We start from the raw sequence: 27,893 nt of genomic DNA, 5'->3' as shown, positions 1-27,893 counted from the left end.
GGGCAAAAAGGCACTTTAAAGGTCCCATAGTATGAACATGCACTTAGTGGGGTTTTCTATCAATAATATGCATTCCCGGCCTGTCAACAATCCAACCAGGTATGAAAAAAGTCCGTCCGTGACTTCTTTAGCTTTTTCCTCCTTTCTAAAATGTGTGCTTCAAATGGGCAGATTAAACTTCCGTGACTTAGTGACGTCAAAAAGACAAGGAAGTGCATTCAACCCAGCCCCCTCGGGTTATTGGCACCACCTCTGGTAAAGGTTTGCCACGCCCACTGAAATTCAAGAAGCTGGCTGCTTCTTTCTTTTTCTCTCTGAAGAGGGGAAACAATGACCAGGAAAAAGTGGCAAAATAACCATTGCCTAAACAATCACAAACTAACGCTACAACATAGTCTCTGTAGTAACTTTATGCTACTTTTTCTTATGGCAAAACGTTATGCCACATTTCCACATATTAAAATAGTTCCACAAATGTGTAAAAGACATGTCTGTATTTTTATTTTCTTCTGCTCCCATGGCCAGTCGTTTCCATTCACAACATTAGCACCTGGCTACTATGACCGAAATCACTGCCCCTTCGAAAGAGAAGGGTATGGCCTAGCCGTGGCCTGGTGCAGCTATTTACATAAAAGTGACACACCCCTAAAACAGGCTGTTTTGAACAGAATTTTTTTTGGCTGATTTAGGGATCCAATGTCAATTTGGACGAATGCATGTCACATACATGTGTTTTACACATTTGAGAACTATTTTAGCATGTTGAAAAATGTAATAATATGAAACCTTTATGCATTAAAGGAAAAGGGAAGGCCAGGCTTTGGACACGTCTGATCCACGGCATGACTTACTGTCATGTCTCGCACGTTTTAAACCTTTATCTTTTTTTCCCGTTAACATTATATGATGTTTTTTTTTAATACCTTTCTGTTGTGAAAGTGACTGCACAGTAGCTGAGAGTGCAGCACATTAGGATCACTATACAGGATTTCACCGGTCTTCCTTTACATACTATTATTTTTACATTATCAATGTATCACAATATGTTTACATAAGATTCCCATTAGTAGAAGTTGCAGGTTGGCATTCAATTGCCATTCTCTCAAATTGTTGTTTTTGGTGACGGGAAACCACAAAGCACAGAGGAACACAAGAGAATGACACTCACGTCTGTCTATTTGACCGCACATTCCTTTATACTTATGGTTCACAAAACAAGTTTGTGAAGTGTCTAAATATGTACACAGACATGTTTAGATAATATTCTATCTTTAGTGACATTGTCATAGTTGCCGTGCAACTTGTCAAATGTGGCCCTTTGGGTCCAGATGACTCTCTCGCTTTTAAGTCGGTTGTGGTTTTACAAATTCCCTGCAAACCAGAACAAAGCAGCAATAGCAGGAAATAGTGTCAAGAGAAAGAGAAGAAAGCCCAACATTATTGACCTTTCCCATTTATCTTTGTTGGTCTCTCTCATGTTTTACATCAACATGGAAAATAATTAAGCAGAGGAAGGAGCCATGTGCCACGTTTGGTAAAATGAGTCAAAATTTGAGTCTCAAAGGCCACAATGAATTGAATGCACTTAACTGCAAATAGAAAAACAAATTACAACTCGGTTGGAGTTGTAATTTGTAAATTTTTAAAAACAGAATTGAGGAAAAATAATGTGCTGTTGTGTTTTTCAGTCGAATGGCTGTCCCCTCCAAAACATGTCAGCAGGATTTCAGTGTGTAAGTCATAAAATGCAAAATCATCTGTTCAATTGTCAAAATTAGTCAATCAGGGGATCAGTGTAGAGGATTTTTTTCTTTGCAGCATTGCAAGGGAAAATATTGGCTGCGACATGGATGAAGACCTTTGGCCGTATGGATGGCCAAGAGGGGGAATGTGACGATCGTGACAGTAAATTCTGTAGAGTAAATTTGTGTATATATATATATATATATATATATGTGTATTTATGTATATATATATATACATATATATATATGTATGTATTTATGAATATATAATAATAATAAATTATTATTATTTATTTTAGGAGAAACTCCTTATCATTTCTGAACCAGAATTGTGCTGGGCAACCTTGGCAGAGTCCAACCCTCACTGGAAACGAATCCGACTTACTGCCGGCAATGTGGATCAAACTCTGACATCGATGGTACAGGGACCAAACAGCCTGTATCAGGGGCTCTGCTGGTACCATGTACTCCTGAAGAACTTCCAGAGGGACAAGCAATTTCATTTTGTTATCTGTACAGAATGACATAAAGAAGTGTAATTTTGATGGTACTGGCATGTTCAGTCACACAAATACTTACTTTTGAGAGATGTTGTAAGGGTTTGGAAAAGAAAATGTTTTTTGCAGGGGAGCCATGATGTTTTGCAATTCGTACGAATTGTTTTGAGAAATGCACTTGCTGTTTTGCAAATTTTAATTCTGATCTAAGAAACCAAACGACTCACAAAAACTGCAATGTGAAATTCAACTGTCTAACCTCTAGGGCTTTTAAGACCAACTAAAATACAGAAGCTTGATAAATTACATCATGGGCATTTTCAATCTTGGAAAACCGGGAAGATAGAAAAAGAAATACGTTTAAAACATGCTGTTTGTTTGTCACATTCAATTTCTTGTTCTTTTTTTCTTATGTTGAAAGATCTTCCTGTTTCCCCAATATAGGTTTTATTGCAGGTTTTGCAGGCTATTTCATATATTACATTGCATTTATATTGTCTGGATGGATACTGTCCTTTCGATACACTAATTCCTGCCTTAGTTTTTGTGTGTGGCTTAATTATTGTACCTATATTGTGTTTTCTCATTGCTAGCTGTATTTGTTCTGTGACACCTCTAAAAGAGAAAAAACACAAGACGATAAGATTAAATAACAATTTGGCATACGTCCAAATAAAGTATCTACAAAATGTATTAAACTGAAAAAGATTTTTGAAAAAATGTATCTAATAATTTTGTTAGTAACAACCAAATAAATAATATAGAGCAAACTTGTCATTAGTCGGGGTTCCTTTTAAGGCCTTTATGCTGTCTTATCATCTGACCTTACCCTTTCTGCAGAAGTTCTCCAAGGTTTGTTTTTCTTACAAATTTTTGCTAGTTTGTGGACTTACTTTTTTAGTGATTTATCACATGACTGAAACGGTTGGTTGATGTGTATAAAGCCTCAGGCAGATTTCCCTGGTTTTCAAAATAACTTATTTCAGGCTTGGATGATCATTAAAAAAAATTGCAGGGCACAAAAAAAATTATAAAAAATATTTTCTAATATAAAATGTGTAAATGACTGTTGTGGTTTGTGTCTATTTTGATTGCAATATTGACCAACACCTTTCTCTATTTACCAGGGTAAGAGGGCGGGGCAGAGCTGCTGGAGAGCAGGGCTCGTTCTGCACACCTGCAGGACATCAGTAATCAGCTGGCTTAAGGCGGCTCCAAACGCTCCACCTGTGCCAGATGATTTTTGCCCCAAGATCATTCAACCCTGCTTTCCAGTTGCTCTCCAGTCTGTTTCTCGAGTTGAGATTTATGTTGACTTTTTTCCCCTTGTGGTAATTTTGTGTTTTTAACCTTTTGCAAGAAGAGTTTTTCCCTGAGAAGGTGATTTTTGTTTGTTTGTGTTTAATAAATTTATGTTCACGATTCTGCATCTGGGTCCTTACCATTGACGACGCTGTCACAATGACCATGCTATTATTTTAGTTTTTGCATTTTTGTATTGTAGAATTGCGTTGTTTTATTGTGCTATTATAATATAGTTGATACAGGAAAAGGTCTGATAAACCGTTAAGAACTGACGTAAGTAACCGACGTACCAAGTAGCACCATTGTCCAAGCAGAGAAGACTAGTGCGCAACACAGGAAATCAGAAAAAAACGAAGTTTACAACTAATTCAGTGAACGATTCTTTAGCACTTGGCTGAGAAGGGAAAGAGGTTCGTATTGGAGCAACGTTTCATTGTTTAACTAATGTTGCTTTATTTCATGTTCATTGTGTAATTTACTGCATTGTAAAACTTTACCGTTTTTGTCCACTGGAGTGTGCTAACGCTCCTTGGTAAATATTTAGCAATGCTATTGCTTAAGATTCTGTTTTATTGACTAATAATCTGTATTTCTGTATGGTTTATTTTTGTTTGAAGGTATTTATAAAGGCGATAGGCAAGGTTAAAATGTTTATTTACAATATAAATTGTACTCAAGAGATTGTCAAAGTAATAATTTAAGGCAATTCATTCATTTATAGTATATGGTATGGTGACCAAATGTGCCCTCTTTTGGTAGGATTGACCCTTTTCATACATCCTGTTGGGGGTTTTATAAATTCATGAAAATGTTGGGTTGGCATTGCGTGACTAATAGGATGTGAAGTACACTGTCTAACTGCAACTGGTACCACAATTTCAAGGCCGGGGCAAGTGTCCTCTTTTTTTGGTAATGGGAATATGCAATCTACACTTTCGCCTAGGGGCACCAAATCACCTAGGGCCTGAATAAGAGCACCTTTTTTAGGTAGGTTTACATAAAAATAAAAAAAACTCCATTGACGTAGTAGTCACATCAATTGCTGCTTAACTCTTCCAAACAGGCAGTGGCGCTCTCTCTGTTGGCACTGTACCTCCACTGCCTGTGAATTACTGTAACGAAAGCAACATTATATTGCCCTGAATGCATTGTGCCATTCATGGTCATTTTGCCGCCATGCAGACTGAACAGTTCCACCTTGCTTGACTGTTCAGAGTGAGACGGAGGAGGGTGAGCTGACATTGCACCTACACTGAAATGCTGATAGTGAAATCCCATTAGCTGCTCTCCCACGAATGCAATGCGAAACACAATTAAGAGGAGCCAGAGCAGGTGGGTGGGCTGTCACTTTCACAGTGCTCACTGGTAGGAGCAGCCTGTGCCTGTGCACCCACACACATACACACACAGAGCTGTAGAAGCACTGGTGAACCCCAACAGTATTCTGATATTGGTCATTAAATACATGATCACTTGATGCCAGTAAATTCAAATTGCATCATGCAGAACGTATTTACATCGGCCAACTACCTTTAAGGGACATGGGAAAAGAAAAGAGAATAACAGTACTTGCTAGGCCAGAAAACTTGCCTGACTTGAACCCCATTGAAAATTGATTCTCGAGAGGAAGATGAGGGAACAGAAACCCTAAAATGCAGACAATCTAAAGATATCAAAGCATGGTAGGCTACAACAATAACAACTGAACTGTGCAAAAGACTGATCGCCTCCATGCCATGCCACCTTGATGCTGTAATTATTGCAAAAGGAGGCCTAACAAAGTAACTAAGATCTTTTTTTGTTAGTCACATGATATATTCAGATTTTGTAAAATACTGGATTTTTTTCTGTCTTTCTGCTATAATCATCAAAAGTGAAACAAAGGCTTAAAATAGTTCACTTTGTGTGGGGTGAACTAAAGCAAGTTTTATTTTTTGAAACAAATTATTTAAATAAATGGCCTTCTCCTCTGTATTCTAATTTTCTGATCAGCACCTGAAATGCCAACTCGGATGTGGACATACATTTCAAATGGTTTCTAGTTGGATCAAGTGGCAGAAGAATAAACCCACATTAGAGAGTTCTCAGTTGGAAAAGACGTATCATTGTGTCAGCATTTTCTACAGCGATGAACATGGGAAAGAAACCACCCAGACATTATTTGATTCAGATAAAATGGGTGGGCCGGCCTTCGTGGTGTATTGCAGAACCCTAAAAGCCACACGACACTTGGCTGGGAAGGTATTGATCACAGTCTGGGATATATGTTGTCAAACATGACAATGCTAAAAACAATGAAACATTTCTTCCATTTTCTTCTATGATGTGACCAACGCGGAATCGGATTCAAATGCGGACCTCAAAAAAAGTTGACAATCACAATGGTAGAAGCTAATGTGGTCCCATCATTTTCTATAACGCTTACTCTGTTCTGGGTCTTTGGGAGATGGAGTGCATTCCTGCTGACTGTGTTTTGGAGGCAGGGTGCAACCTGGATTGGCTGTCTGCCAATCACAGGGCACATGAGGAGACAGACAACCATTAACACTCATATGCACACCTACAGTCACTAAGTTGGAACTAAACCCCTTACTGGTTTTCTGTAAGTCCGGCAGGTGAACCACATAAATAGGAACATCAAATAAGCAGACAAAAATAATCAATAACCAACTAATAAGTGTTGTTTTTACCGGTTACAGATGTTTAGGCCTATAATTACACTCATGTATGCCTCAATGAAATGATCGGGTTCAGCACATGAACATACTGTATATATTTGTTGAAAATGCCTTTATTTGTGGGGCAAGAGTGACCTCATCCAGATGGAATGAGATTTCAATCAAAGCCAGATCAAAGGAACAATAGCGCAAGAGAAAAGGCGGACAGCTCTTGGAAAAAAAAAAAATCACAGAAATTATATATTCATCACAATCAAAACAGATTTATTTCGTCCGTCCCAAGAGATTACAGACTACTACTTTTATCTCTGCCCCGGAATCATCAAGGTTCATGTGTATAGACGCACACATATACATTTGCCAAATGACAATCATCATTTTAAGCAGCCAACGAGAACAAAAGCCACAACAACTGACTCTCCTGATAGGCCTGACAATGAATGAAGGTCATCGGGGTCCAAATTACAGTAAAGAAAACAACTTGCCAAACATATTTTATTGTATATAAGATGAATAGCAAGCCAGAGAAAATAGCATTCCACGTGATGAACCAAATCATTGTCTTGTTTACAACTGCAGGGATTGATTTGCCTCCGAAAGGGAATGATGACTCGTTGTGGGGAAGGGAGGGGCATGCTCATGTTATCTATTAGGCTTTGCCTGCCCAGCACATTGCAAGTCTCACATCACGCATTTCATGGCAAGTGTGCTGGAACAGATTATAGATGGCTGCTATAAAATAACATGAGAAAGACGTGGCAGTTGCTGGGTGAGTGTGAGCAAACTTCAAATCCCCATTTATGCACACCCCAACAAATGCCTCACATTATCCTATATATTATATTATTTTATTTGCTAATTTAGTGATTTATTTAGCCTGGTGTTCGACAAATTTCTCTATCCTCTTGATTCTTATGAGCTGAAATATATACCACCAGCAACTTAATTAGAATCATTCATACTTGAATTTGAATTGCTAAACTTGAATAATGTAGAATTACACCAATCTGATGGGTTGGATCGGCCGATATTTTGCATTTTCCAAAATCGGTTATCAACTGTAACGTCTTAATTTGCGGCATCAATCAATGGCATTATTGCTCATCTCCGCAAAATAAGACATCTCATTCACTGCCAGCCCAGTTAAAATATATATTTTAACTTGTATTGCTGCCAATGACAGTGAATGAGTTATGCTTATCAGTGTTTTTTTTAAAACAAATTTTTGAGGTTTAATTTAGTATTTTTCACCGGATGCGTGGGTTTTCGCTATTCGTGGAACAGGCCAGCCCATAACCCCCTCGAATGGCGGCAGTTGACTGTAGAGAAATATAAAAGTTGGTTAAATAGTTATATTGGTCCATATCGCCTGATCAAATCTGTGATCGATTATAATTTTTTTCAAACTTGCTTGTCATGATTTGGGTTCAGTTGGGTTTGGTTTTTGTTTGGTCTTTGTCACGTTTACTTGTGTTTGTTATGATCCGTGTTTTGTTATGATCCGTGTTTTGTTATGTTGTCCTTGTGTGTCTCGTCAAGCTTTATCAATTATCATGTCCACCTGCGCTTGTCATCCCACGCCCTTGTGTCAGCCAATCAGTTCCCTCAGCCATGTGTGTCTTGTCCAGGTGTCTCTCATTGTCTAATTAGTGACATCGATATTTGACTTACGTTCTGGGACTTTGTTGATTTCGTTTTTGGTTACTAGTACTTTGTTAACCCTCTTGTTTTTGTTTGACTAAATACTTGTTTTTGAGCACCTGTGACTCTTCCACCTGCTTCCCTTCACATGGGTCCACCTTCCCATGCTCCCTCACCTTCCCTGACACTCGCTGATCGTGATCGGTCCAAAAAAATCCTAATGGTGTAAAGCCTAAATAATTGCATCGAAAAACTGAATTAGAATCACACAAATGTAATTTGTAGTGCTAAATTTAAATCATTGTATTGAAAAATCTAATCTGAATTGAACAACTTGAATTTATTAGTTTGGAACTGAAATCTATTAAACTTGAAACTGAAATGAAAATTATGACATTCATTTCATTTTCTTTGAACCTGTAAACTGAAAATTTAATTTCACAATCAGTGTCACATGCTCAAAAATGAAGGTGCTGATTGGATGAAGACGATATCTGTGCAGCTGCAATTGATTTGCAATTCCTAAAGTACCCAAATGTCATTGTGACGCAGCAAATTTGAATCTGAATATATAAAACCAAATTTGATTTGAATACATACACTATAATCAAATTTTTTACATTTAAGCATTGATTGTGATTCCAATTCCAGTCAGTGAGTTAGTGAGATCATAACTGATCTCACAAATTACACCACGTAATCAATACAGCTTTGCATCTGTCTTGATTGATGACTATTTGAGTCATCAATATTTAAATGTTCCCTTCATTTTTTTGTAAATTTCAGTTAGGCTACCGTCACAATAATGACTATGACGTGACGTGTGTTCGAATCACAGTGATTCTGAATGATTGGCTTAGAGGGAAACCATTTTGTGGTGTTGCCTTGCATCTGTTGATGCCTGTGGACACTTACTGCGGCCTGCCTCTTGTGTTCTATGAAAGATGAGATGAGTGCAGACCACCGGGAGAGGACGGAATGCCAGTGCCTCTGGAGAAGCAACAACTGCAGCCAGCTGGTGGCTTGAACTTGGCTTGGAGAGTAATACATTTTCAACATGTCTTTTACCATTAAGTACAAAGAAAATATTAAAGTACAAAATTTCCGGCAGAACATGACTTCAAGAAGTTAAACAAAACACGGAGGGGCTCTTGAGATACAAGTCACTTCTGAGTTGTTCATGATGTGAGCCGCTATTGGACCGATTTGCGATATGAATACTGTATGGTGGCAGTGAACTTAATTCACCTCACATACAGTAACAATAACTGCCAGTCTGACTGTTTGGCAAATAGTGAACAATTCTTCAAAAAGAGGCTTCAAGCCATTTAATGCCACTCCCAGTTGAAGTTATACAAGACAATTATATGTTTTGTATTTAAACTATCATACACTGCTGCCTTAAAAACAGTTTGCCATCTTAATGCTAACATATAATGAAGAATCACATTCTAATGCTAACGGTTAGCATCAATAGGTGTGGCTTTAGAACCCTATAGGCAACGGATATTTGAACAAAAACTGAAGTAACACGTAGATGAATAATGATAATAATAATAACACTCACAGACACACGTTTTTTATCCTCTATGAAAAATTATTAATATTACAGCATCTTACTGAGTCACTTGCAGCATAACTGTAGTTCACTGCCTCCCAGTGGCCAAGATAGGTAAACCAGAAGGAACAGCACAATGAAATTAATTGTAGCTTTAAATCATGATGCACAAACTTTTTATTCCTTTACACATTTTTGTATTATGTTTTTCTGTTTTTATAAAATAATAATATTAAGAGTGCTATTTTTCCCATTAAAAACACAAACACAAAAATTTGGGTATGTGGGTTAATGAGGCCTGTAACCGATATTGGGACTTCCATTCATTTCAATGGGGAAAGATGATTTTAGTGGCACGTAACAAATTAAACTCATCGTATCTCAAGGCAAATCAGTGGTGGGCAAACTCGGTCCTCAAGGACTGGCGTCCTGCAGGTTTTGGAGGTTTCCCTCCTGCAACGCAGCTGATTCCAATCAACAGGATCTTTACCAAGCTTATGCAGAGTTTGCTGATGAGCTGATCATATATCAGCTGTGTTGGAGAAGGGAAACGTCCAAAACCTGCAGGACTCTGGCCCTCGAGGACCAAGTGTGCCCACTCCAAACTTAAATCAATGTTTTACAAGGCCCTTTTTTTTTTTTTTTTTTTTACTCTGCTTGATTTAAACCTTAATATACACCTTTATGTAAATGTATATACCAGTTAATATTAATAGGGCTTGCTTGTTTCTCCTGGGATTTTTTTTCTTAGTAATACTACAGACATTTGTCCTACTGTTCATGTTTGGCAATTTGACAATTGTTAAAACAACAAAAGCTAGTGGGGGCCCAAGACATTTTACGCAGTATTATTATTGTGCTCACATTTTAGAATTCCAGTTTAAGTTCTTTATGGGTTGGATGACGGCGTTATACAAGTTTTTAAGGCTTGTAGCTACTGTGATCTCTCTGTTAGTATAAGTATGAGCAACAGGACATGATGTGTCTTCTTCCTGTCATTTCTTTTGGCTTTGGTCAGAAGACAAAGCAAAGAAGAGAAAAGGTTTTTGTTTGAAGCGGCAAAAGCTCAAGAAGCTCAGAGGTTATTTGGCCTGCCACCACCCTTCCTTTTCTTGGTCTCTTCATGAAGGGAATGCACAGTGGGTGACATAATTGTGCTGCCATGTGCCCACTTTATACCGTACACGCATGCTGAGAGAGGCTGCAGCACAAAGCGAAAGGCCATGCTGGAATGCTTATAATGTGCTGTGGAAACTGTGACTGCTTTTGATTTAAATGGTTTCATATGTGCATTTTGGAGGTGCATGGTGAGAAACAGCTGGCTGCTGTGCCTGTTCATGTGCACAAAAAGAGTGTTAAGGCTGTGTTAAGGGTCACACAAAAATATGCTTGATAATTTATGTTCCATTAATCGTCAATTGTCATCAATTAGGGCTGCTTGATTATGAAGAAAATATTAATCACGATTAATTTGGTAATAATTGAAATCATAATTAGGACAATTATTTGTTTTTTTTGGTACAAAACAAAAAAATAATAATGTAAGAAGTACGAAGACAAATAAATGTTTTTTTTAACCAAACAAGATTGATTAAATTTACTATAAAATTAAACAAAGGTACAAATATATACATATAAACAACTCAAAATTAGTATTAATAGTCTTTTATCTATTTTTTTTTTAATCACAATTATGCCAATTTTGTAATTGTGGAGTGTAATAATTGAAATTGTAATTGAATTTAGATTAATTGCACAGCCCTACTGTCAATGATGATGGCCACCTTTCGCAGAGTGTTTCCATATTTTCAGCGAATGCCTTTTGACGCTCACCAAAAAGGTGGCGTCATTGTCGTAAATTGACGATTGACAGTGCCCACCTTTGGTGATCAATCTATTGGTCATTCCATACCAAATCACCCCAAAAAATCGGAACATTTTAACAAAGCAGATTTTGATTTTAATGAACCTTGGTGTGCTGTTCTTATTGATAGTGATGGCACAAACACACAATCTAAAAAATGTTGTCAATCAAAGCAGAGGTTTGGGAAGTGCGGCCTGCAGAATTTGAACATTTATGGCAAAAAGTGGCGTGGCCACCTTTGAACGGCAATATCTGAGGAACCACTGGGTCAATCTTCAGAAAACAAGCATTGCTGGAAAGGGATTTCAACAAGGATTCAGGGGTATAGGGTAGGGAACCAATACACGCACCGTACGCGTCCGTCTGGACACCATATGCAGGATACTCCTCCAGTGATGACGTAATGGTCGCAGCTCAATGACGACGCATTGTGGCAGATTGATGTCTGTCTGTCAACAACAATGGCGGATAGCTGTATCGTAGTTGTTTTGTGCAGCCTCTTTAGCTTACTTATGCAATTGCAGCAAAAACATTTTGCTTCTTTATTCCCACGTTCAACAAGCAGTGTTGTACTTGAATCACCCGCCATTGTCACTTCTCCTGTGTTCGTCTTTTTCATGTTGTTTTGATTCATGCAAAGCCAAGTTTGTCCTGTAGATTGCAATCAAGTTATTATTTTTTTAAGTGCCCGTCTTCTTTGCTGATTCTTCTTCCATTCCAGACTTGGCATATACATTACAACCGTTTAAGGTCCTCAGCGTCTTCTTTTGGACACACGCAAGTCTTGCTCTTGTAAATCAGCAGTGGTGCAATGATGGAACGTTTCATGCTATGGGGTAAACATCGGATACATTTTTGATAGGCTTCAGTAAATACTGTGAAAGTGTTTTGTTTGTTTTGTTCACAGCAATAGTATTTAGTGTAGATAAATGTGTTTGCAATGTCCTTATTGTTATGCCAACACTAAATAGTGAGATGTGTGCAGAAAGCAGACATGCTTTATGCTAAATTTTCCAGTCTGCTGAGACTCATTTCTGACTTTTTTGTTTTATTTTTTGTTCGATTGTTTGTTTTTTGGTGGCACGTCCAAGTCATTTACACATGAAGAGGTTCTCTTGCTATAAAATCACACTAGACACAAGTGTTAAATATATACAGGCAGACGTACACTGACAAACACACATACAAAACTCCCTTGCCTCCACCTGCTGACAATGTGGAGAAGAGATAAGGCTGCATCAAATGTGCAATGCGGTATTGATTTCCATGCCAACCAATCTCACCCAATCAAAAAAGGTCACACTGTGTAGAAATGAAAAGGAAACCTCTTTGTTTTGGAATTGCATACTGGGTAGCCTTAGGCACACAGACTTAGTTTGAAGCGTAATGTTTTTCATCTGTGGCTAACCACCTTTCGCAACAGACAAAATTGGAAAACAATATCTCTATATGACCAACGTAATGGTGCAAATACCACTGAGAGAAAAGACAATTTTTGTCTCTCTTTTAAGAAACGCCGTCTAGGCTATCGTTCTTTTGCACAAAATATAAAAAGTACACTCATTACATACTGGCATTGGAGAAAACCTTATTTTGATAGTAATATGTCATGGCTTCCAAACTCAATCTGCCGCCTTTTGTCCAGCTCTACAGCTCAGTGAAACACAGTATGATGAACAAGACGTAAATTAAAATCTTTAAGTTGGTGGAAGGATTTTACAGCCAACTAATGTTACGGCAGTGACAATGCCATAGATAATGTGTTGGTGTTTCATGTGGCGTTCGAGTCACTTCTGACATGTCTGAGCTGATGCGGCATTTGATGCTGGCCGTTAATTATTCTTTCCAGGTTGACCCCCGGTGTGCTTACCTCACCTCCAAACACAGTCTCTTGCTATGATTTCCTATAAGCTGAATCAAGAAGTAATGTCCACATAAAATACTACAGCTATACCAACAAGCTACAAAATTATGACTACTTGCCAAATTCAGTGATCTCCAAATCAAGAAGTGTATTAAATATTTGCATTACCAAAGGTAATGTGGTTTATGCCACAGCCACCAGCGCTGGACTTCAGGCCTAAAATATCATCCAGGCCATCTATTTTTTCAGTTGCCAAAACTTGCCACAATCTCGACAACATTCTGTTAGATTTTTGTTAATAACATCCAATAGTCAATGCTATGGTATGCTCTAGAAGGGAAATGAAAATGAAAAAAGCCTTTCTGCCAAGCACTGATGTGTGCCTTTGTGTCCGCTAGAGTTCTATTTTTAACTTGTGAATCTAAAAAGCAGGAGCAAACCAGCGTGCAAAGCAATGCCATCGTCTAGCAAGCTAAATGATAGCCCAAATTTTTTGGGGGGCTCATGTTAACTTTATGCCAACAAATATTATTTCAACACATATTCAGCAAAACAATTAGTAAAGTTAGTACATGGAGAAAGACAAACTTTCACATTCACACCGTCACTTAGGCGTAGTATTATAGTTATCAAGATCAGTCCTGGTCTTGAGACAGGTCTCAAGACCTATTTTTAAGGGTCTCGGAATCAAAGGCATTTTTACTCGGCCTCGGACAGGGCGGAAACAGTATTTTTGTTTAAGACCGGTCAAGACCAGGCCAGTACTATTGTGATCAGTGAGAAACACAGAATGCAGGTGCATACGAGTTACCTTCCTGGTGGCGCCAAGAGTGACACGTCACCTGCACCCAGAGTGGACAATGTTGGGAGACGCAGCACCCCGAAAAATTTTGCATTAAAATCAACAAGATAAAATTCTAATTGTATGATATATATATATGCATTTTACAATTCCCATATATATTATCAAAGCAATGAAGCCATACATGTCCTGTAATGTTATGTCCATCCATGGGTCAGTTGGCGTTGGCCCCAAAACTCATTTGCATTTTGAGTAATTGTCATCAGCATGGAATTTGTCCAAAAAAGAGGACCCTCTCATTGTTGGTTCACTGTCAGGCATCCCAACTTTATCAGCAAAAGGGTGAAGGAGAACAACAAGGGACGGCACGTTACTAGATGTCTTTTGCCTGCCAAATGTATGGTGACAACAGGGAAAAACACAAATGAAAAGCAATCAATAAACAAAACTTATCGGAGACAGTTTCCCCCTTTTTTTCTTTCTTAGTGTGTTTTCCTAGTCAATCGCAAAGTCTCCCCAACCTCCTCCTACCAATTGCTTTCCTCCTGTGAGCTCTCCTGTTTCTTGGTATGCTAATTTCTTGTGTTCATCAGAGGGACACTGGGATAAAAGTATTTGTAGAGCTGTGTAGTTTTTATGTTGTTGCCATAGTAACATGGTTTCCTTTATTTGCATAGGGAAATATGAACCTGAAACATATACAAAAGAAAAAGGGGAAGAGCAAAAAAAAATAAAATAAATATTGTTCATATTGCCCAACCATTGTCCCTCATGCTTTGTAAACCAACCCTCTACAATCATCTATTGAAGTGCATTTGTTTTTTATACACTTTTCCCTTTTTTTTTTCCAGAAAATGTTGCTGGTCTCTTTCATGCCCCCATGCGTGTGTCTACTAATGCTGCCTACATGTCCTGGTAATTATTTTGACATTTTAGAGGATGCTTGTTGAATGCTTGCGTTTGGTGGTGGGGGGCGGGAATCGCCGATGTGGTGCCATCTTCATCTTATACACTGGGATAAACACAATTTGGCTGTTTGTCCTATTATTGGACGAGCACGTTACTTCGTGAATCTGACGTAGTTGCTCTGCCTACAAGCCCATCAGTACTCCAGGCAACGCCCCCTGTGGGAGCCATTTTCAAATATAGGTGGGTTTCATGTGACGTCACGACAAGTGACTCAACCCCAGATGGGGGGCAGGAAGTAATTTGTCCATAGGAAAAAGCCAAAGTTTTGTGCAGTTTATGGCTGTACCAACCGGTCTAATCAAGAAAAAAAAATAAAAGCTACTTTCGCGTCCCGAAAGTATTAACCCATAAAGGCGAAAATTAAAAAAAATTAAATTACCAAAAGAAGACGGCAGACCTGGATTAAAAACCTTCGTCTGAAATCCGGAAGAGGTAAGGCTACAGTAATGAAATTACTTACATAGCTGAATAAAACTCTCAACAGGCCGGTGTGATATTATTGGAAACATAGCTAACCGTGATATTACTATGTGGAGTTTGTTCTACAGCTTGTGGTGGCTGTGTCTTTGTTTTTAGCAATGCTAGCTACGTTAGCAATTACTTAAATTGAGGTCCTTCTTCCAGGAAGGCCACAGCATACTAATGGAAATATATACTTATACTTAAGCATTGGTTCATTCATAAAACGTCTACATAATTACAGAACGTAGATACATGACTGATGAGTCTCTGTTTGACAGATTACGTCGTTTAAGACCAGTGGTAACAGTTAGTCAGCTAGCTTGTAGCCTGACGCCAGTAGTACGTTTGTGAACATTTGAGTTGAAAAGAGAAAGATTCTGAATCACATTTCCTCACCCGAGCAAAAACAAGTCATTTAGTGCTTCTTTTGATCCGAGTTCGCTGACCCAACCACACACGAAATAGTTGTAAGCCTCCAGGCTTTTATACGCCTTCATTTAGGGTGTACTACGATGTCTGGAGGACGAGGTCGTTCGTGATATCGATTGCCTCCTCACCAGGCAAGTCCGACACGGGTTCGGCAAAATCTCTTTTTCTCAGAGTATAAGGATCATATCCGATATATTTTACTATTTTTAGAGCGTATCGGCTACGTCTAGGCTCACCCAATAGTGTAGTTTTTCATCATTTTCAATGGGTGTTCCCTACGTCCTGACCCCCAGTTTTGCGCACTGCCGGAATCACGTGATTGCAACCCTCCTATTAGTGAGAGGTGGAGCAAGAGTCTGGTAGGAGGTTGATTGCACTTGAAGAAAACAAATCTGTGGTATCAGTTGTTAGAGTAGGGAATATTTGTATTCTACTCTTTGCGTGTTCAATCGTCTGCCTCCCAGTGCAAAGGTTGTGAGATCAAGTCCGGGCTTCGGCCTTCCTGGGTGGAGTTTGCATGTTCTCCCCGTGCTTGCGTGGGTTTTCTCCGGGTACTCCGGTTTCCTCCCACATTCCAAAAACATGCATGGCAGGTGAATTGGACACTCCAAATTGTCCATAGGTGTGATTGTGAGTATGGTTGTTTGTCTCTGTGTGCCCTGCGATTGGCTGGCAACCAGTTCAGGGTGTACCCCGCCTACTGCCCGAAGCCAGCTGGGATAGGCTCCAGCAACCCCCGCGACCCTTGTGAGGACAAGCGGTACAGAAAATGGATGGATGGATGGATTGCGTGTTCAATTAACTGAATGGTGAGATTCTGGTGAAGAAGTCCCTCTGCAAAGGTATCATTATAACAGAAGCTTCTGATCACACAATTGAAGTCACCCAAACAGTGTTCTGTTCAAAAGTGTGCTCCTCCTTCAGCCCACAGTACATTTATTTGCAACTCAGTGAATACAAGAAAATCTCCTCCCATCAGCAAGTTCAGCAAGTTCCCATAGGTATAAATCAGATTAGAGAAAAACAATAATACATCAGCCTGTCCCTCCCCTCTTCCGACTGAGACCGGTACTAGACTACACTCCCTTCTAGATAACAGTGGAAGAGAAACCCGTTGCCCTTTTCTTCTCAGGCAAAAGAGACAGATAAGAATACAATACAATTCTATTCATTGAGCTACACAGCTATAACTAAATCCAAAACGGCTAAAATATAAATTGAAACTGAAAAACAATGTTAATAATTCAACATTCCCTCATTTGAGCTCATGAGAGCTCAACACATTAAAACATTTTTTTTCAATGGTTGTGTGGTGGAAATAATTATCATTAAAACATCCCTTTAGCAGGAGAGGAGATAGTTTAGCCATCATATGACATTAAAAAACAATTTGATACATTTAAAAGATTTTTAGTGGAATAAGCATAGCATATGTGAGGCTTAACATAAAATGTTGTTCATTAAAAAGTGTCGCAATGTATCGGCAGACGAATATGTGTTCTTTGAAGCCATCTCGTGATGAAGTTCTTTGTTGAATGAGAAGATGACGTTGTCAGCTTTTTGCAGAACCCCAGAATAGATTGCCTGCAAATGTGATTCTCGTGATGATTGCCCAGGAAAAGGCACTTGACTTGATCCGTTGAATGATGTCAAAACGATGTCCAAACGGCCGCTCCAGAACCGAACACTGGGTCAGCTGACGTGGCTCCCAGGTCGGAGGTGATAAGATTGATGATCATCAGTTGATGAGATAGCCGGCAGCCTTGTAGACCAGTTGTGGAATTTCGTCTCTCCTTTCCGTCATCAACCTGAGAGCGGAATATGTTTAGTCTTCTCATAAACCCACATAAATTTTATTTGGAGGAAAAACCCTGATAGTTTTTGTTAGTTGGGATTAGTAAATGTTATTTGGTTAAGATCCGTAGGTCCTGTGCTGTTGGAACAGGAAAAGATCTATTTTTGTGACATTGAAATAGAGCCCAGCCTTTGATTGAGTTGAATGACATTCGCTCATTCATTAATATAAGACAGAGCTTGTAAATATTTATTTTTCAAATAGGTTTTGTTCAATAATAGGTATTTTTTTACCACGACTAAATTTGTTCTAAATTTGCATAACTGTGCCTTTCACCATCCTGAAAGGAATCATTTTACTAGCATATCATATATTCTCTTCCCAGACAAAGCACATATATTCATATTATCTATACTCTTTTGCAAACACTGAGCTCCAAAATTTACATTTTTCTAAAATAAAAGATATAATATAATATAATTACCTTCATCCGGCGAATATGCATTATTGTCCTTGCTTGCTTCAGACTTACTTTGCTCCGCTCGATTTCCTCTGGTAGATTTCTTCATATTCAAACTGTGGATTATTACTTCAAAACCTTTTCATTTTTTAATCTACTAATTCGTCTACATTGGTTAATTTCTTAAACATAAACTCCCTCATTTTGACAAAGATCCACTGATTTTTTCAAACACGTCAAGATAAAGGGAGGATAAAATAGAGACCTCATAACTCAAAAGACGTCGTAAATAACACAACCCTCTAAATCAGGCTATGAGGTAAATGAAAAAGCTACAAAACACAACAATAAAAATGAGCACAAGCACATACAATTTAAGACACTAATATATGATGACTTTGGGGCCATAAAAATAGAGGTAACCATATTAATCTAATTCAGGATACGAATTACACAAAACTTACAAATATCTACCATTTCCTAGATTTAATCAAACTAAAAATTATCTACAAACTGCTAATCAACTTCACCTCTTTTACATATTAGTGGGGCTCTTTTACTTATTAGTACTCATTTTATTCTATTATTTTTTCTATATTGTAGCTGCAGGTGGACGAAGTCCAGAAAAAAAAAAAAGTATATCGTATCATATCAAATTAATAAAATTCCCATAGTACCAATTCAGAAACTGATTCTCCCAAAAATATAGGCAAAAATTTAGTAGGCTATAGATTGAAATACATTTTCTCAATCCCTCATTTCAAATTCACATATGTCGTTATCAATTTCCTGAAATACCTTGCTATAGATCACAGTTCCCCATTCAACACATTAAAAATGCCTTGCATATACCGTGCAGCATTTCACCGATTGAAGGGTCGCATCCTAGTCAGACCACCAGCTTTCAAAAGTCAATGTTCAGGGCTGTGTCAGACAAAGTTCAGCAGGTATCAGCGATGAGAGGAGACATCTCTGTAATGAGGCTTGTACACAGTCACTGGGCATTGTGGAAGTTGAACACCATGTTTTTTGTAGGCACAGGAGGAGAAGACTGTGCTCTGCGGCTTTTGACCTTTGATCTCTGCCACATCCATTCAGACGCTGTCTGCAATGTGGACCCGATGACACATTTTCGGTCCTTCCAGGCGCTCACCTCGACCAACGAATGCACCCGGCTGATCCAATGCACTACAATGCCAGACTGAGGAAATGGGATCATAGCAAGACAGTTCACTTCCTGCTTTCTCAAAAATGTTTCGTAAAAAAGTCTTTTTTTTTTTTTTTTAAATACCCCTTCAAAATAGCTACTAGCAATACTTGCAAATACAACATATCAGCAGCTGGGGCGCATCCCGTTCGCAGTTTGTAATCAGTGAAGGCCATCAAACCCTCATCTGCCTTGGAACTCAAACATCAGTTTCTGAAATGACACACTCAGAGAAAAAACAAATATTAAAAATCATTATCATTATGTCAATTTCAAAAACATTCATAACTTCTTATTCAACTATCTTACTTCTTGCCACAGCTGTACAGATGTAGGCACAATCATGTCAACTCAACACAGCTCAACACAAAATACTATTATTTTATCATTATTCTTCATTCATTTGTCCCGTAAAGGGAAAGTTAACAAATTAACCATCTTCATCAATTATTAAAGTGTAAAAGACTATCAATTCAGTCACTAAAAAAAATAAAAATAAAACACTAATTTAATATTCTTCTACAAAAACTCAACAATATCTTTCAAATACTATTACTTATTTTTTATTGTTTATCATTCCTCTCTTACCTAGAAAAGAGAAAAAGTCCCATTACGAGGACACATTATGCTCTAACCCACAGCCCCCTCCTTTTCTTCTAACCTAGAAACGGGGGGGGGGGGGATCTTAACATTATACATCGCAAAACCTATTTTACCACATTCCCATTCGAAAAACAAACGCCACTATCACACCAGTCTCATCTCACACAAAAACAACACCAAACTTAGTTAAAGATATTGAAGAAAAACAAACAAAATCACTCACAATCACAATAATAGCCCCCACCTTTTAGAAGCTAGGTCACACACTCAAATACATACGCACACACTCTTTAGTCATTATAAAATAATAAACGTTTTTATTCTATCAATTCGTTGTCTACAAATCTTATGGCATTTGAACCGCAGTTTTGTACGGTGATTTCGGAGGGGAAGTTACTTTAGCACCAAAATCAGACACTATATCATCACCAGCATCTATCAAAGAAAATACAAAAGTCCCTCGTACCATTTTGTCTAGCGACGGCTTTTCATACAATCGATCCATAGTTTGTTTTTTCATTTTTCATCGACGTTTTTTTATTTTCCGCATGGCTGCGACTCACAAGTCCCGACTATGAACCGGAAGCACATTCAGGTCAAACCATTCTGTATCCCGGTCAAAAACGCCCTCCATTTTTCTTTGTAGTTCTTTATTTTTTACTTTCGGTTTCTATTCTACGCAAGTAGTATTAATATTTATCAATACAGTGACGTCTCACTTTTAGTATAATAGTTCAATAGGTTAACACCGATGGCCACACAATAGACACACATAAGAATCACGTGACCTCTCGTTTATACACAGCGGTTATCCAATCCCGCTGAGCTAAACTGTCCTCCATATATTGCAAAATTTTTGCAAGGCGCTCATTTTCAAAATAACTCATCACGCGCTATCGAATTAAACCGTAGAACAAAAGGAATTCATATGGTAATCCTGACCTCAAAACTACAAAAGTAGGAGCGCCAAAATTTAAAATAATTCACGTAATCTCTCGATTGCAAATACAGTGACACAAAATCCAATTATCGCTGTAATCAACCTGGACCCCTCAATACTGTTCAATTTCAAACAGGCGCTTTTCCAAAAAAACATATTACGTGTAAATGGACGTTCTCAATAAGAGTCATGAGCAAATATCGATATTAGTCCCCAATCGGCCAAACTGCTAAAAAAGCAGAGCGCGTACCATAATCAATATATATTATGGTCTAAGGATTCTTCGTAGCGAGACGAAAACAAAACAAAACAACAACAAAAATCACTACTTCATCCTGCACAAAAAAGCTTTCTCTAGGTGTGTACTTACGTCACTTTCAAAATACACTACCCCACGACGTGTCCAGTTCAATATCGTAGGAATTAACCCAACTCTCAATAGAACGACATCAAACTACAACTTGTTCACATCAAACTACAACTTGTTCACACAGATCTCATTTAAAATTTTAGACAATTTAGAAGACGAAAAACCAGTTGCAGCGGTCCCAAACAGACAGAACCTCCCTACGTGGATAAAAGTCTCCACTTACCGTACTTTATTTATTTAGGCCTAGGAGTTCCGCCCGTCCGTGAACGCCGCAGCTCGCAAACCGTCAAAATACCACCATCCGTTAGAATTCAGCGTCGGAGGTCACCATTCGTTATAATTCAGCGTCGGGGATCACCATTTGTTAGAGTAGGGAATATTTGTATTCTACTCTTTGCGTGTTCAATTAACTGAATGGGGAGATTCTGGTGAAGAAGTCCCTTTGCAAATGTATCATTATAACAGAAGCTTCTGATCACACAATTGAAGTCACCCAAACAGTGTTCTGTTCAAAAGTGTGCTCCTCCTTCAGCCCACAGTACATTTATTTGCAACTCAGTGAATACAAGAAAATCTCCTCCCATCAGCAAGTTCAGCAAGTTCCCATAGGTATAAATCAGATTAGAGAAAAACAATAATACATCAGCCTGTCCCTCCCCTCTTCCGACTGAGACCGGTACTAGACTACACTCCCTTCTAGATAACAGTGGAAGAGAAACCCGTTGCCCTTTTCTTCTCAGGCGAAAGAGACAGATAAGAATACAATCCAATTCTATTCATTGAGCTACACAGCTATAACTAAATCCAAAACGGCTAAAATATAAATTGAAACTGAAAAACAATGTTAATAATTCAACACAGTATAATACATTTCCCTAGGCTGTAGATGATCATGTTAGGAGATACTGTACTAATAGGGGCTTAAGGTAGGTGAGAAATGTTGACCTTGGTTCTGCATTGTGTTTTTAGTTGATGATCTCATGGTAAGGCCAATAAGTCACTTGATGCGATTTAATGATAATATTTAACTAGACGTCGTGCAGTTCAGAATTTCAACAGAATTCTCTGTAAAATGACACCTTTACAACTTTTTTTTTTGTCTCTCAGAAACTCTTAAGGTAAGACAAAAGAATGTAGCCAATGAAAATTCAAAGACTGTTCCAGCGTCACCATTAATTTATTCCCTTGTTTTGTTTTGTGTTGCACTGTTTCTCCAGGGTAACCCAAAATGATTGCAACCCATAATATTGCCAATAAAATTGATAATGCTATTTATCTAATTTTTAAGATTATTCGAATGGAAGAGTTATAAAAATAGTCTTCAATAGCTTTTTCTGAAAATGCCTTGGACAATTGAGCAGAGAACCTTTTACGTGGAGTGGAAACCTATTTTAATATATGCAAGCAAAATTTCAAAGGTAGTTCAATTGTTACCAAAACTCTGATTTACAGATGGGTGAATAAGTTTCCCTATTTCCCTATGAAATAACGTGTGTAAAGCAATAACATTCATCGGTCACTTATGGGTAGCTATTAATTTGTTGCTGTTTAGAATTCTTAATACCTTGCAATGATCCAGTGAAGACAAGTGTTTTAGTTTACTTATGCTCATATGTTGTTTTGTCTACAGTAAATTAAATTAAAGCTTCAAGATTGTGATCTTATGAACGGCGGAGAAGTGTCCAATTTGTCCATTTTGCTGTTATTTATGACATTTAGTCAACTCATTAGCACATTTGTGGTTTCAATTATTATTGTTATTTGTTTTTATACATTGATGCGGTTTCAATACATACGCATCTTGATGAAGATGTGTGTTTAAAGTTTGTATTTGTATTCGTTTTTATTTGACATATGCCGGTCGTAAAATCTACAATCCAAGCCACGCTCACAAGTGCGGCAAAAAAGAGCACTACTCGGCAACTAATAGGATTGCTCCAAATATGTTTTTCGTCATGAGCATGGTTCTCTGATTAAATTACTGTTGTATTTGTGATGTGTTTTCACAAAATCAGGCATATGTCGCGGAGATTGGATTTACATAAATAGCAAAAATACATAGTTTGGCCATAAATGTAAATTTTGAGATTTCTCCCAAAATATCCCCCTTAAGATGTCTATTTTCATTTGCCAGCAGTACAAAAGTTTAAATGTTGGTCTAAGTTTATAAAAATAAGGGATGTTGTAGACAATGTATGTTGTACACTAGGGCGTGTTTTTAGCCCAACTGCAAGTTAGCGCCACACGTCTCGGACACCTGTTCCAAAATAAACCAGCAATCGCCTTTAACGTCATTCACAAATGATTTATGTAAATGGACATAACACCCCAGATAAAAGTTGTAAACATCTTAATGTGTCCCTTAGCACCTGAAGATGAAAAGGTGATGTTGAATCGCGATGGTCCTTAAACCATCACCGCCCCATAAATGCAAAGCAGTGCATATTTGGAGTGACTTGTAAATAAATACTATACAGTGACGTGTTCCTAACTTCCTTATGTATTACATTGAGGAAAACAACAACAAACTGTGTTGAACCATCAAAAGTAGCAAGAATTAAACAAGCAAACGTTTGCAGATGATGGCCCAAAAGATGAATTGTAAGCTTAATGAGATCTTGTAAGTTGTTTTGGGCTTGTGGCCAAAATTAGCATTTTTGCCCAATTTCATCAGGTGAGATGTTTATTTTTTTTTTTTAAACCTTTATTTAACCAGATAAAATGTTTGAGAACTAATTCTCATTTACAAACATGACCTGGACAAGAAGCCCCAACAGGAACACATAAAACACAATACACAAACATAAGATGAAGGACTGATGAAAAGTTTTATAGATAAAGACAAACCAGTTATGAAGCCGCCATGTTTGGAAAGATGGCCAGCCTACTAATGTGTAAAGATCACAATGGTGAGTCTGAAATAAAGCATTTGTCACAAATCGGATAGCTGAATGATAGACGGTGTCCAGTTATTTAAGAGTGGAGTTTGGTGTTATTCTGTAAATAATGTCTCCATAATCAAGAATAGACAGCAATGTCATCTTCACTAACATGCACTTCGTGGCATGAGTGAATGAGGCTGTCAACACTTCCTGCAGGTGGGCGTGTCAGAAGCCGAGACAGGAGAATCGCCGCATATTGAAAGTATGGAAGAAATTGTTTTTTTTGTTTTTTTATTCCCTCCCTGCCAAAAAAAAATCAAATCATAAATGGTAATAGGCTACATATTGAATCGTGACCTTGGTGTATCGTTACAGCCCTTGTCTCAATGGCATGCACCAAGTTCATGCTACAACAATCAACATGCATTTCAGAGGATGGAAGATAAGAAGATATTCTCATTGGGAGCGTACAGGGTGGTATGTAAGCAAACACACACTTCCACACAAACTTCTTGGTTACAGCATAATTAACATTGGACCCCTGGACAATGACAAGTTGCTACTTTTATGCTGTTCACATACAGTACCTGCCTCCCTCTAAGCTACCTGACTATGGAGAATGAAAGGACCAATTAATTTGGGCTGTCGCTTCCTTTTTCAAACCAGTTTGTTGTCTACTTTGATCTTTTGCACTGCATTTGATCTTTAGTGAAGCTGTTAACTGCACCTTTGAATTAGACCATTGGCCCAAGAAAAAGTCTGTCTAATTATTGTTCCCTCTACCTAAGAAAAGGCCATAGTTGGTTTGTCACAAAAGGACACACAAACCCTTGAACACATAACCAACAAAGTATTAAAAGTTGTTGAAGAAAACCAATATTGTCATGCAAGTATATTAAAAGTACAATAGATATGCCTGAAATGGCCCAAACAGGTCACAGATGGTGTAGTGTCTAAGTTTTTTCCTCTGAGCAGCATATAGAAAAATCCAAGGGTGCACCGACCACCTACATATATGTATTAATTAAAAATAAATAGCTGCTACATCACCGCTTTTCATTGAAGGTGATAAAGTAGTGTTATGATTTTTTTGTACATTATTTTGAGGTGGGCTTGACTCATAATCACTACAATTGATCTGCCCCTGCACTGCACTGAGTAGTTGTACATTCAGCTCAGCACGTTAAAAATTAAAACATGAGCAAACTATAGTGAGCTGACATTTGTAAAGGACTGTTCTTAATTAGATTCATTAGTAAGATATGGTTCACATATCAGACCTCGACACGGAGGATAATGTGGAGCAAACTATTGTGATTCACATTACTGTGGGAGGAATGTCAGGAAAAGCCTACATGAACAACTAAACACTGAAACTGAAAATAATAGACTCTCACAAAGCAAGGATATAAGAATATAGCAAAGCGTTTTTAGATGCCAATATCCTCGGTTCGGAATATAATTAAGAAATGGCTGTCTTCAGGAGCAATGGAAGTTCAAGCAGGAACTGGAAGACCAAGAACAACAGGATTGTGAGCAAGTCAAAACCAACGTTTGACTGTACAACCCCACCAGAAATATCTGCCAGACACTAGACTTGTGATACAATATTCCACTATTAAAAGATCCTTGTACAAATATGGTCTTCCTAGAAGAGTCATCCGAAGAAAACCTGAGCTACTGTATGACTTCACCACAAAAATCAGTGCTTGAATCGCAAATGAACATACAGACAAGCCTGATGCATTTTGGAAATAAGTTATGTGGACTGATGAGGTTAAAATACAACTGTTTTATGCACAATAATATAAATTTTTACCTGGGGTGCCCAAACTTTCAATCCCTATTGTATGGCTTTTTTTTCTTGCTTAGAACATCTGTCCTCTTTACTTCACACTTGTTCTTCCGCACACTTATCTTTTTATGGTATCAGTCTCCTAAAGTGCATGATATGCTAGCAAGCAGGGATGGGAGTGTTATTTTTAAAATGTATTCCGTTACTATTACAAGTTACCTGCTAAAAAATTGTGTTAGTAGCGTAATCCAAGTACTATAATATTAAAGTAATGTAACTTGATTACTTTTGGATTACTTTTGGATTACTCCACTACCGAGTATGCTCATGAAGACAAAATAAAAATAAACATCACCACAATATATATTCTATACAATGTGCCCTTGCTATTTGCAGGTGATATGGACCCGGGCAGCCTACAAATAGCAAAAATCATTGAGTAATTAAAAAGCATGTAGGCTATTGATTGATTGATTGATTGATTGATTGATTGAAGGCCATATGCTGTTTTTGAAATGTCACTGAAAGCAACCACGCTTCACAATTCAGACAGACAGATATGGTTGTAGGCTAGCGGGCTAGCTAGCAATAAGCTACAGCGCATAGCATGCCGCTGGACTCTCAGCTCAAACTTTCGCTCCTTCAGCAAGACGAGTAAATTCCAGTGAATACTAGTCGCCATTTCCTTCTTCTGTCCGTGAAGCTTTTTCAAACTGCCCGCGTGAGGAGGACACCACTAGTCAGTTCGTTTGTCCCCACCTTCCCGACATGTAGCAACGGTCCCACTTGCGCGGGCGTACACGCGTGCTCTGTAGCTCTGTCTCTCTCTCTCTCGTTCTTTCTCTCTCGCTCTTTCTCGCCCTTACTCTCATTGTAGAAATTGTAATCCCTCAAAGTAATCCCCATTTTTAATAAATATACCTGTAATCTGATTACATGTTTTTTTTCTGTAACTGTAACTAATTTTTTTTGCAGGTAACTTGTGTGTGTATATATATATATATATATATATATATATATATGGACCAAGGGGCACTTTGGGCATCAGTGTCAAAAGGGCCTGGGCCTGTGCCCGGGCACCCATTGAAACCCCCCCTCCCCGACCGCCCCACCCCCTCTGCACGTGCATGAACCAACAAACAAGCTGAAGAACAAGATGACAAACCCAGGCCAATGAAAACCTGTTTAGTCTAGATAATTAGCAATGCATAAATTCTGCAGCATTAGAGACTATTTGTCTCCTGTGATGTGTGCTTTTAATGGTTTTAAGCAATTATATCACTCAGAGACAATTTCATAATATAAAATGTATAATGATAATGGTGGGATATATTGTGAACAATTCAGTGGCAGGAGGTGCATTCCAGACCTGGGCCTTCAGTGGGGGCTTAAATGACTTCATCCACCTCTTAATTAATACCACCACTATCACGTTGCAAAATAATATACAAAAACACATTTTGTCCATGTGTAGCCTTACAGAGAGAGATTTCTTAAATGCTGTAGTGTACAATACATCAAACAACTCTAAAACCTACAATAAAGCAGTTCACATTCAATATCTAATAACCAGTGTTGGGAATAACGGCGTTTAAACTAACGGCGTTAGGTAACTCTTTTTTTTTTTCATAAACGGACTAATCTAACCTATTATTCTCCCCATATTTGTAACGCCGTTATTATTGTATGAGAAATGCGTTGCGTTCCAATTTATTTATTAGATTTAAGGCTCAAAGTAAGCTGACAAGACATTGTGCGGTGACTAGCTCTGAAAATGTCATTTGCGCACAGTTAGAGGCACTGTTGCCGGACCTCGTCCCAATAAAAGTGTTATTATTATTATTGCATGATGTGTCATATTATGGAGTGAGGCATTTGTGTGACGTAAATACTCACAAAAATAAATGAAAACACCCTGTATAGCCTGTTCGTAATTTGAATTAATTGTATAATAATAATAATAATAATAATAATATTTTTTTTAAATAAAAAATCCAAATTGTTTGACATAAAACATATTTTTAAAG

The 27,893-nt window shown here is 38.0% G+C and overlaps 1 long non-coding RNA gene across 1 annotated transcript; it reads left to right on the top strand.

Moving 5' to 3' along the window:
* Positions 1 to 14,805: 14,805 nt before the first annotated feature.
* LOC147170207 (uncharacterized) lies at positions 14,806 to 24,537 on the top strand. The gene is made up of 3 exons (XR_015095774.1): positions 14,806 to 14,869; positions 24,288 to 24,333; positions 24,447 to 24,537. It is a non-coding gene; the product is annotated as an uncharacterized LOC147170207 (long non-coding RNA).
* Positions 24,538 to 27,893: the final 3,356 nt, after the last annotated feature.

This window comes from Leptonotus elevatus, chromosome 8 (genome assembly GCF_054856555.1).
Source record: "Leptonotus elevatus isolate MCC_2025b chromosome 8, RoL_Lele_1.0, whole genome shotgun sequence".
Lineage (NCBI taxonomy): Eukaryota > Metazoa > Chordata > Actinopteri > Syngnathiformes > Syngnathidae > Leptonotus > Leptonotus elevatus.
The sequence above is the reverse complement of the archived record's forward strand: the minus strand, read 5'-3'. Positions and strand labels throughout refer to the sequence as shown.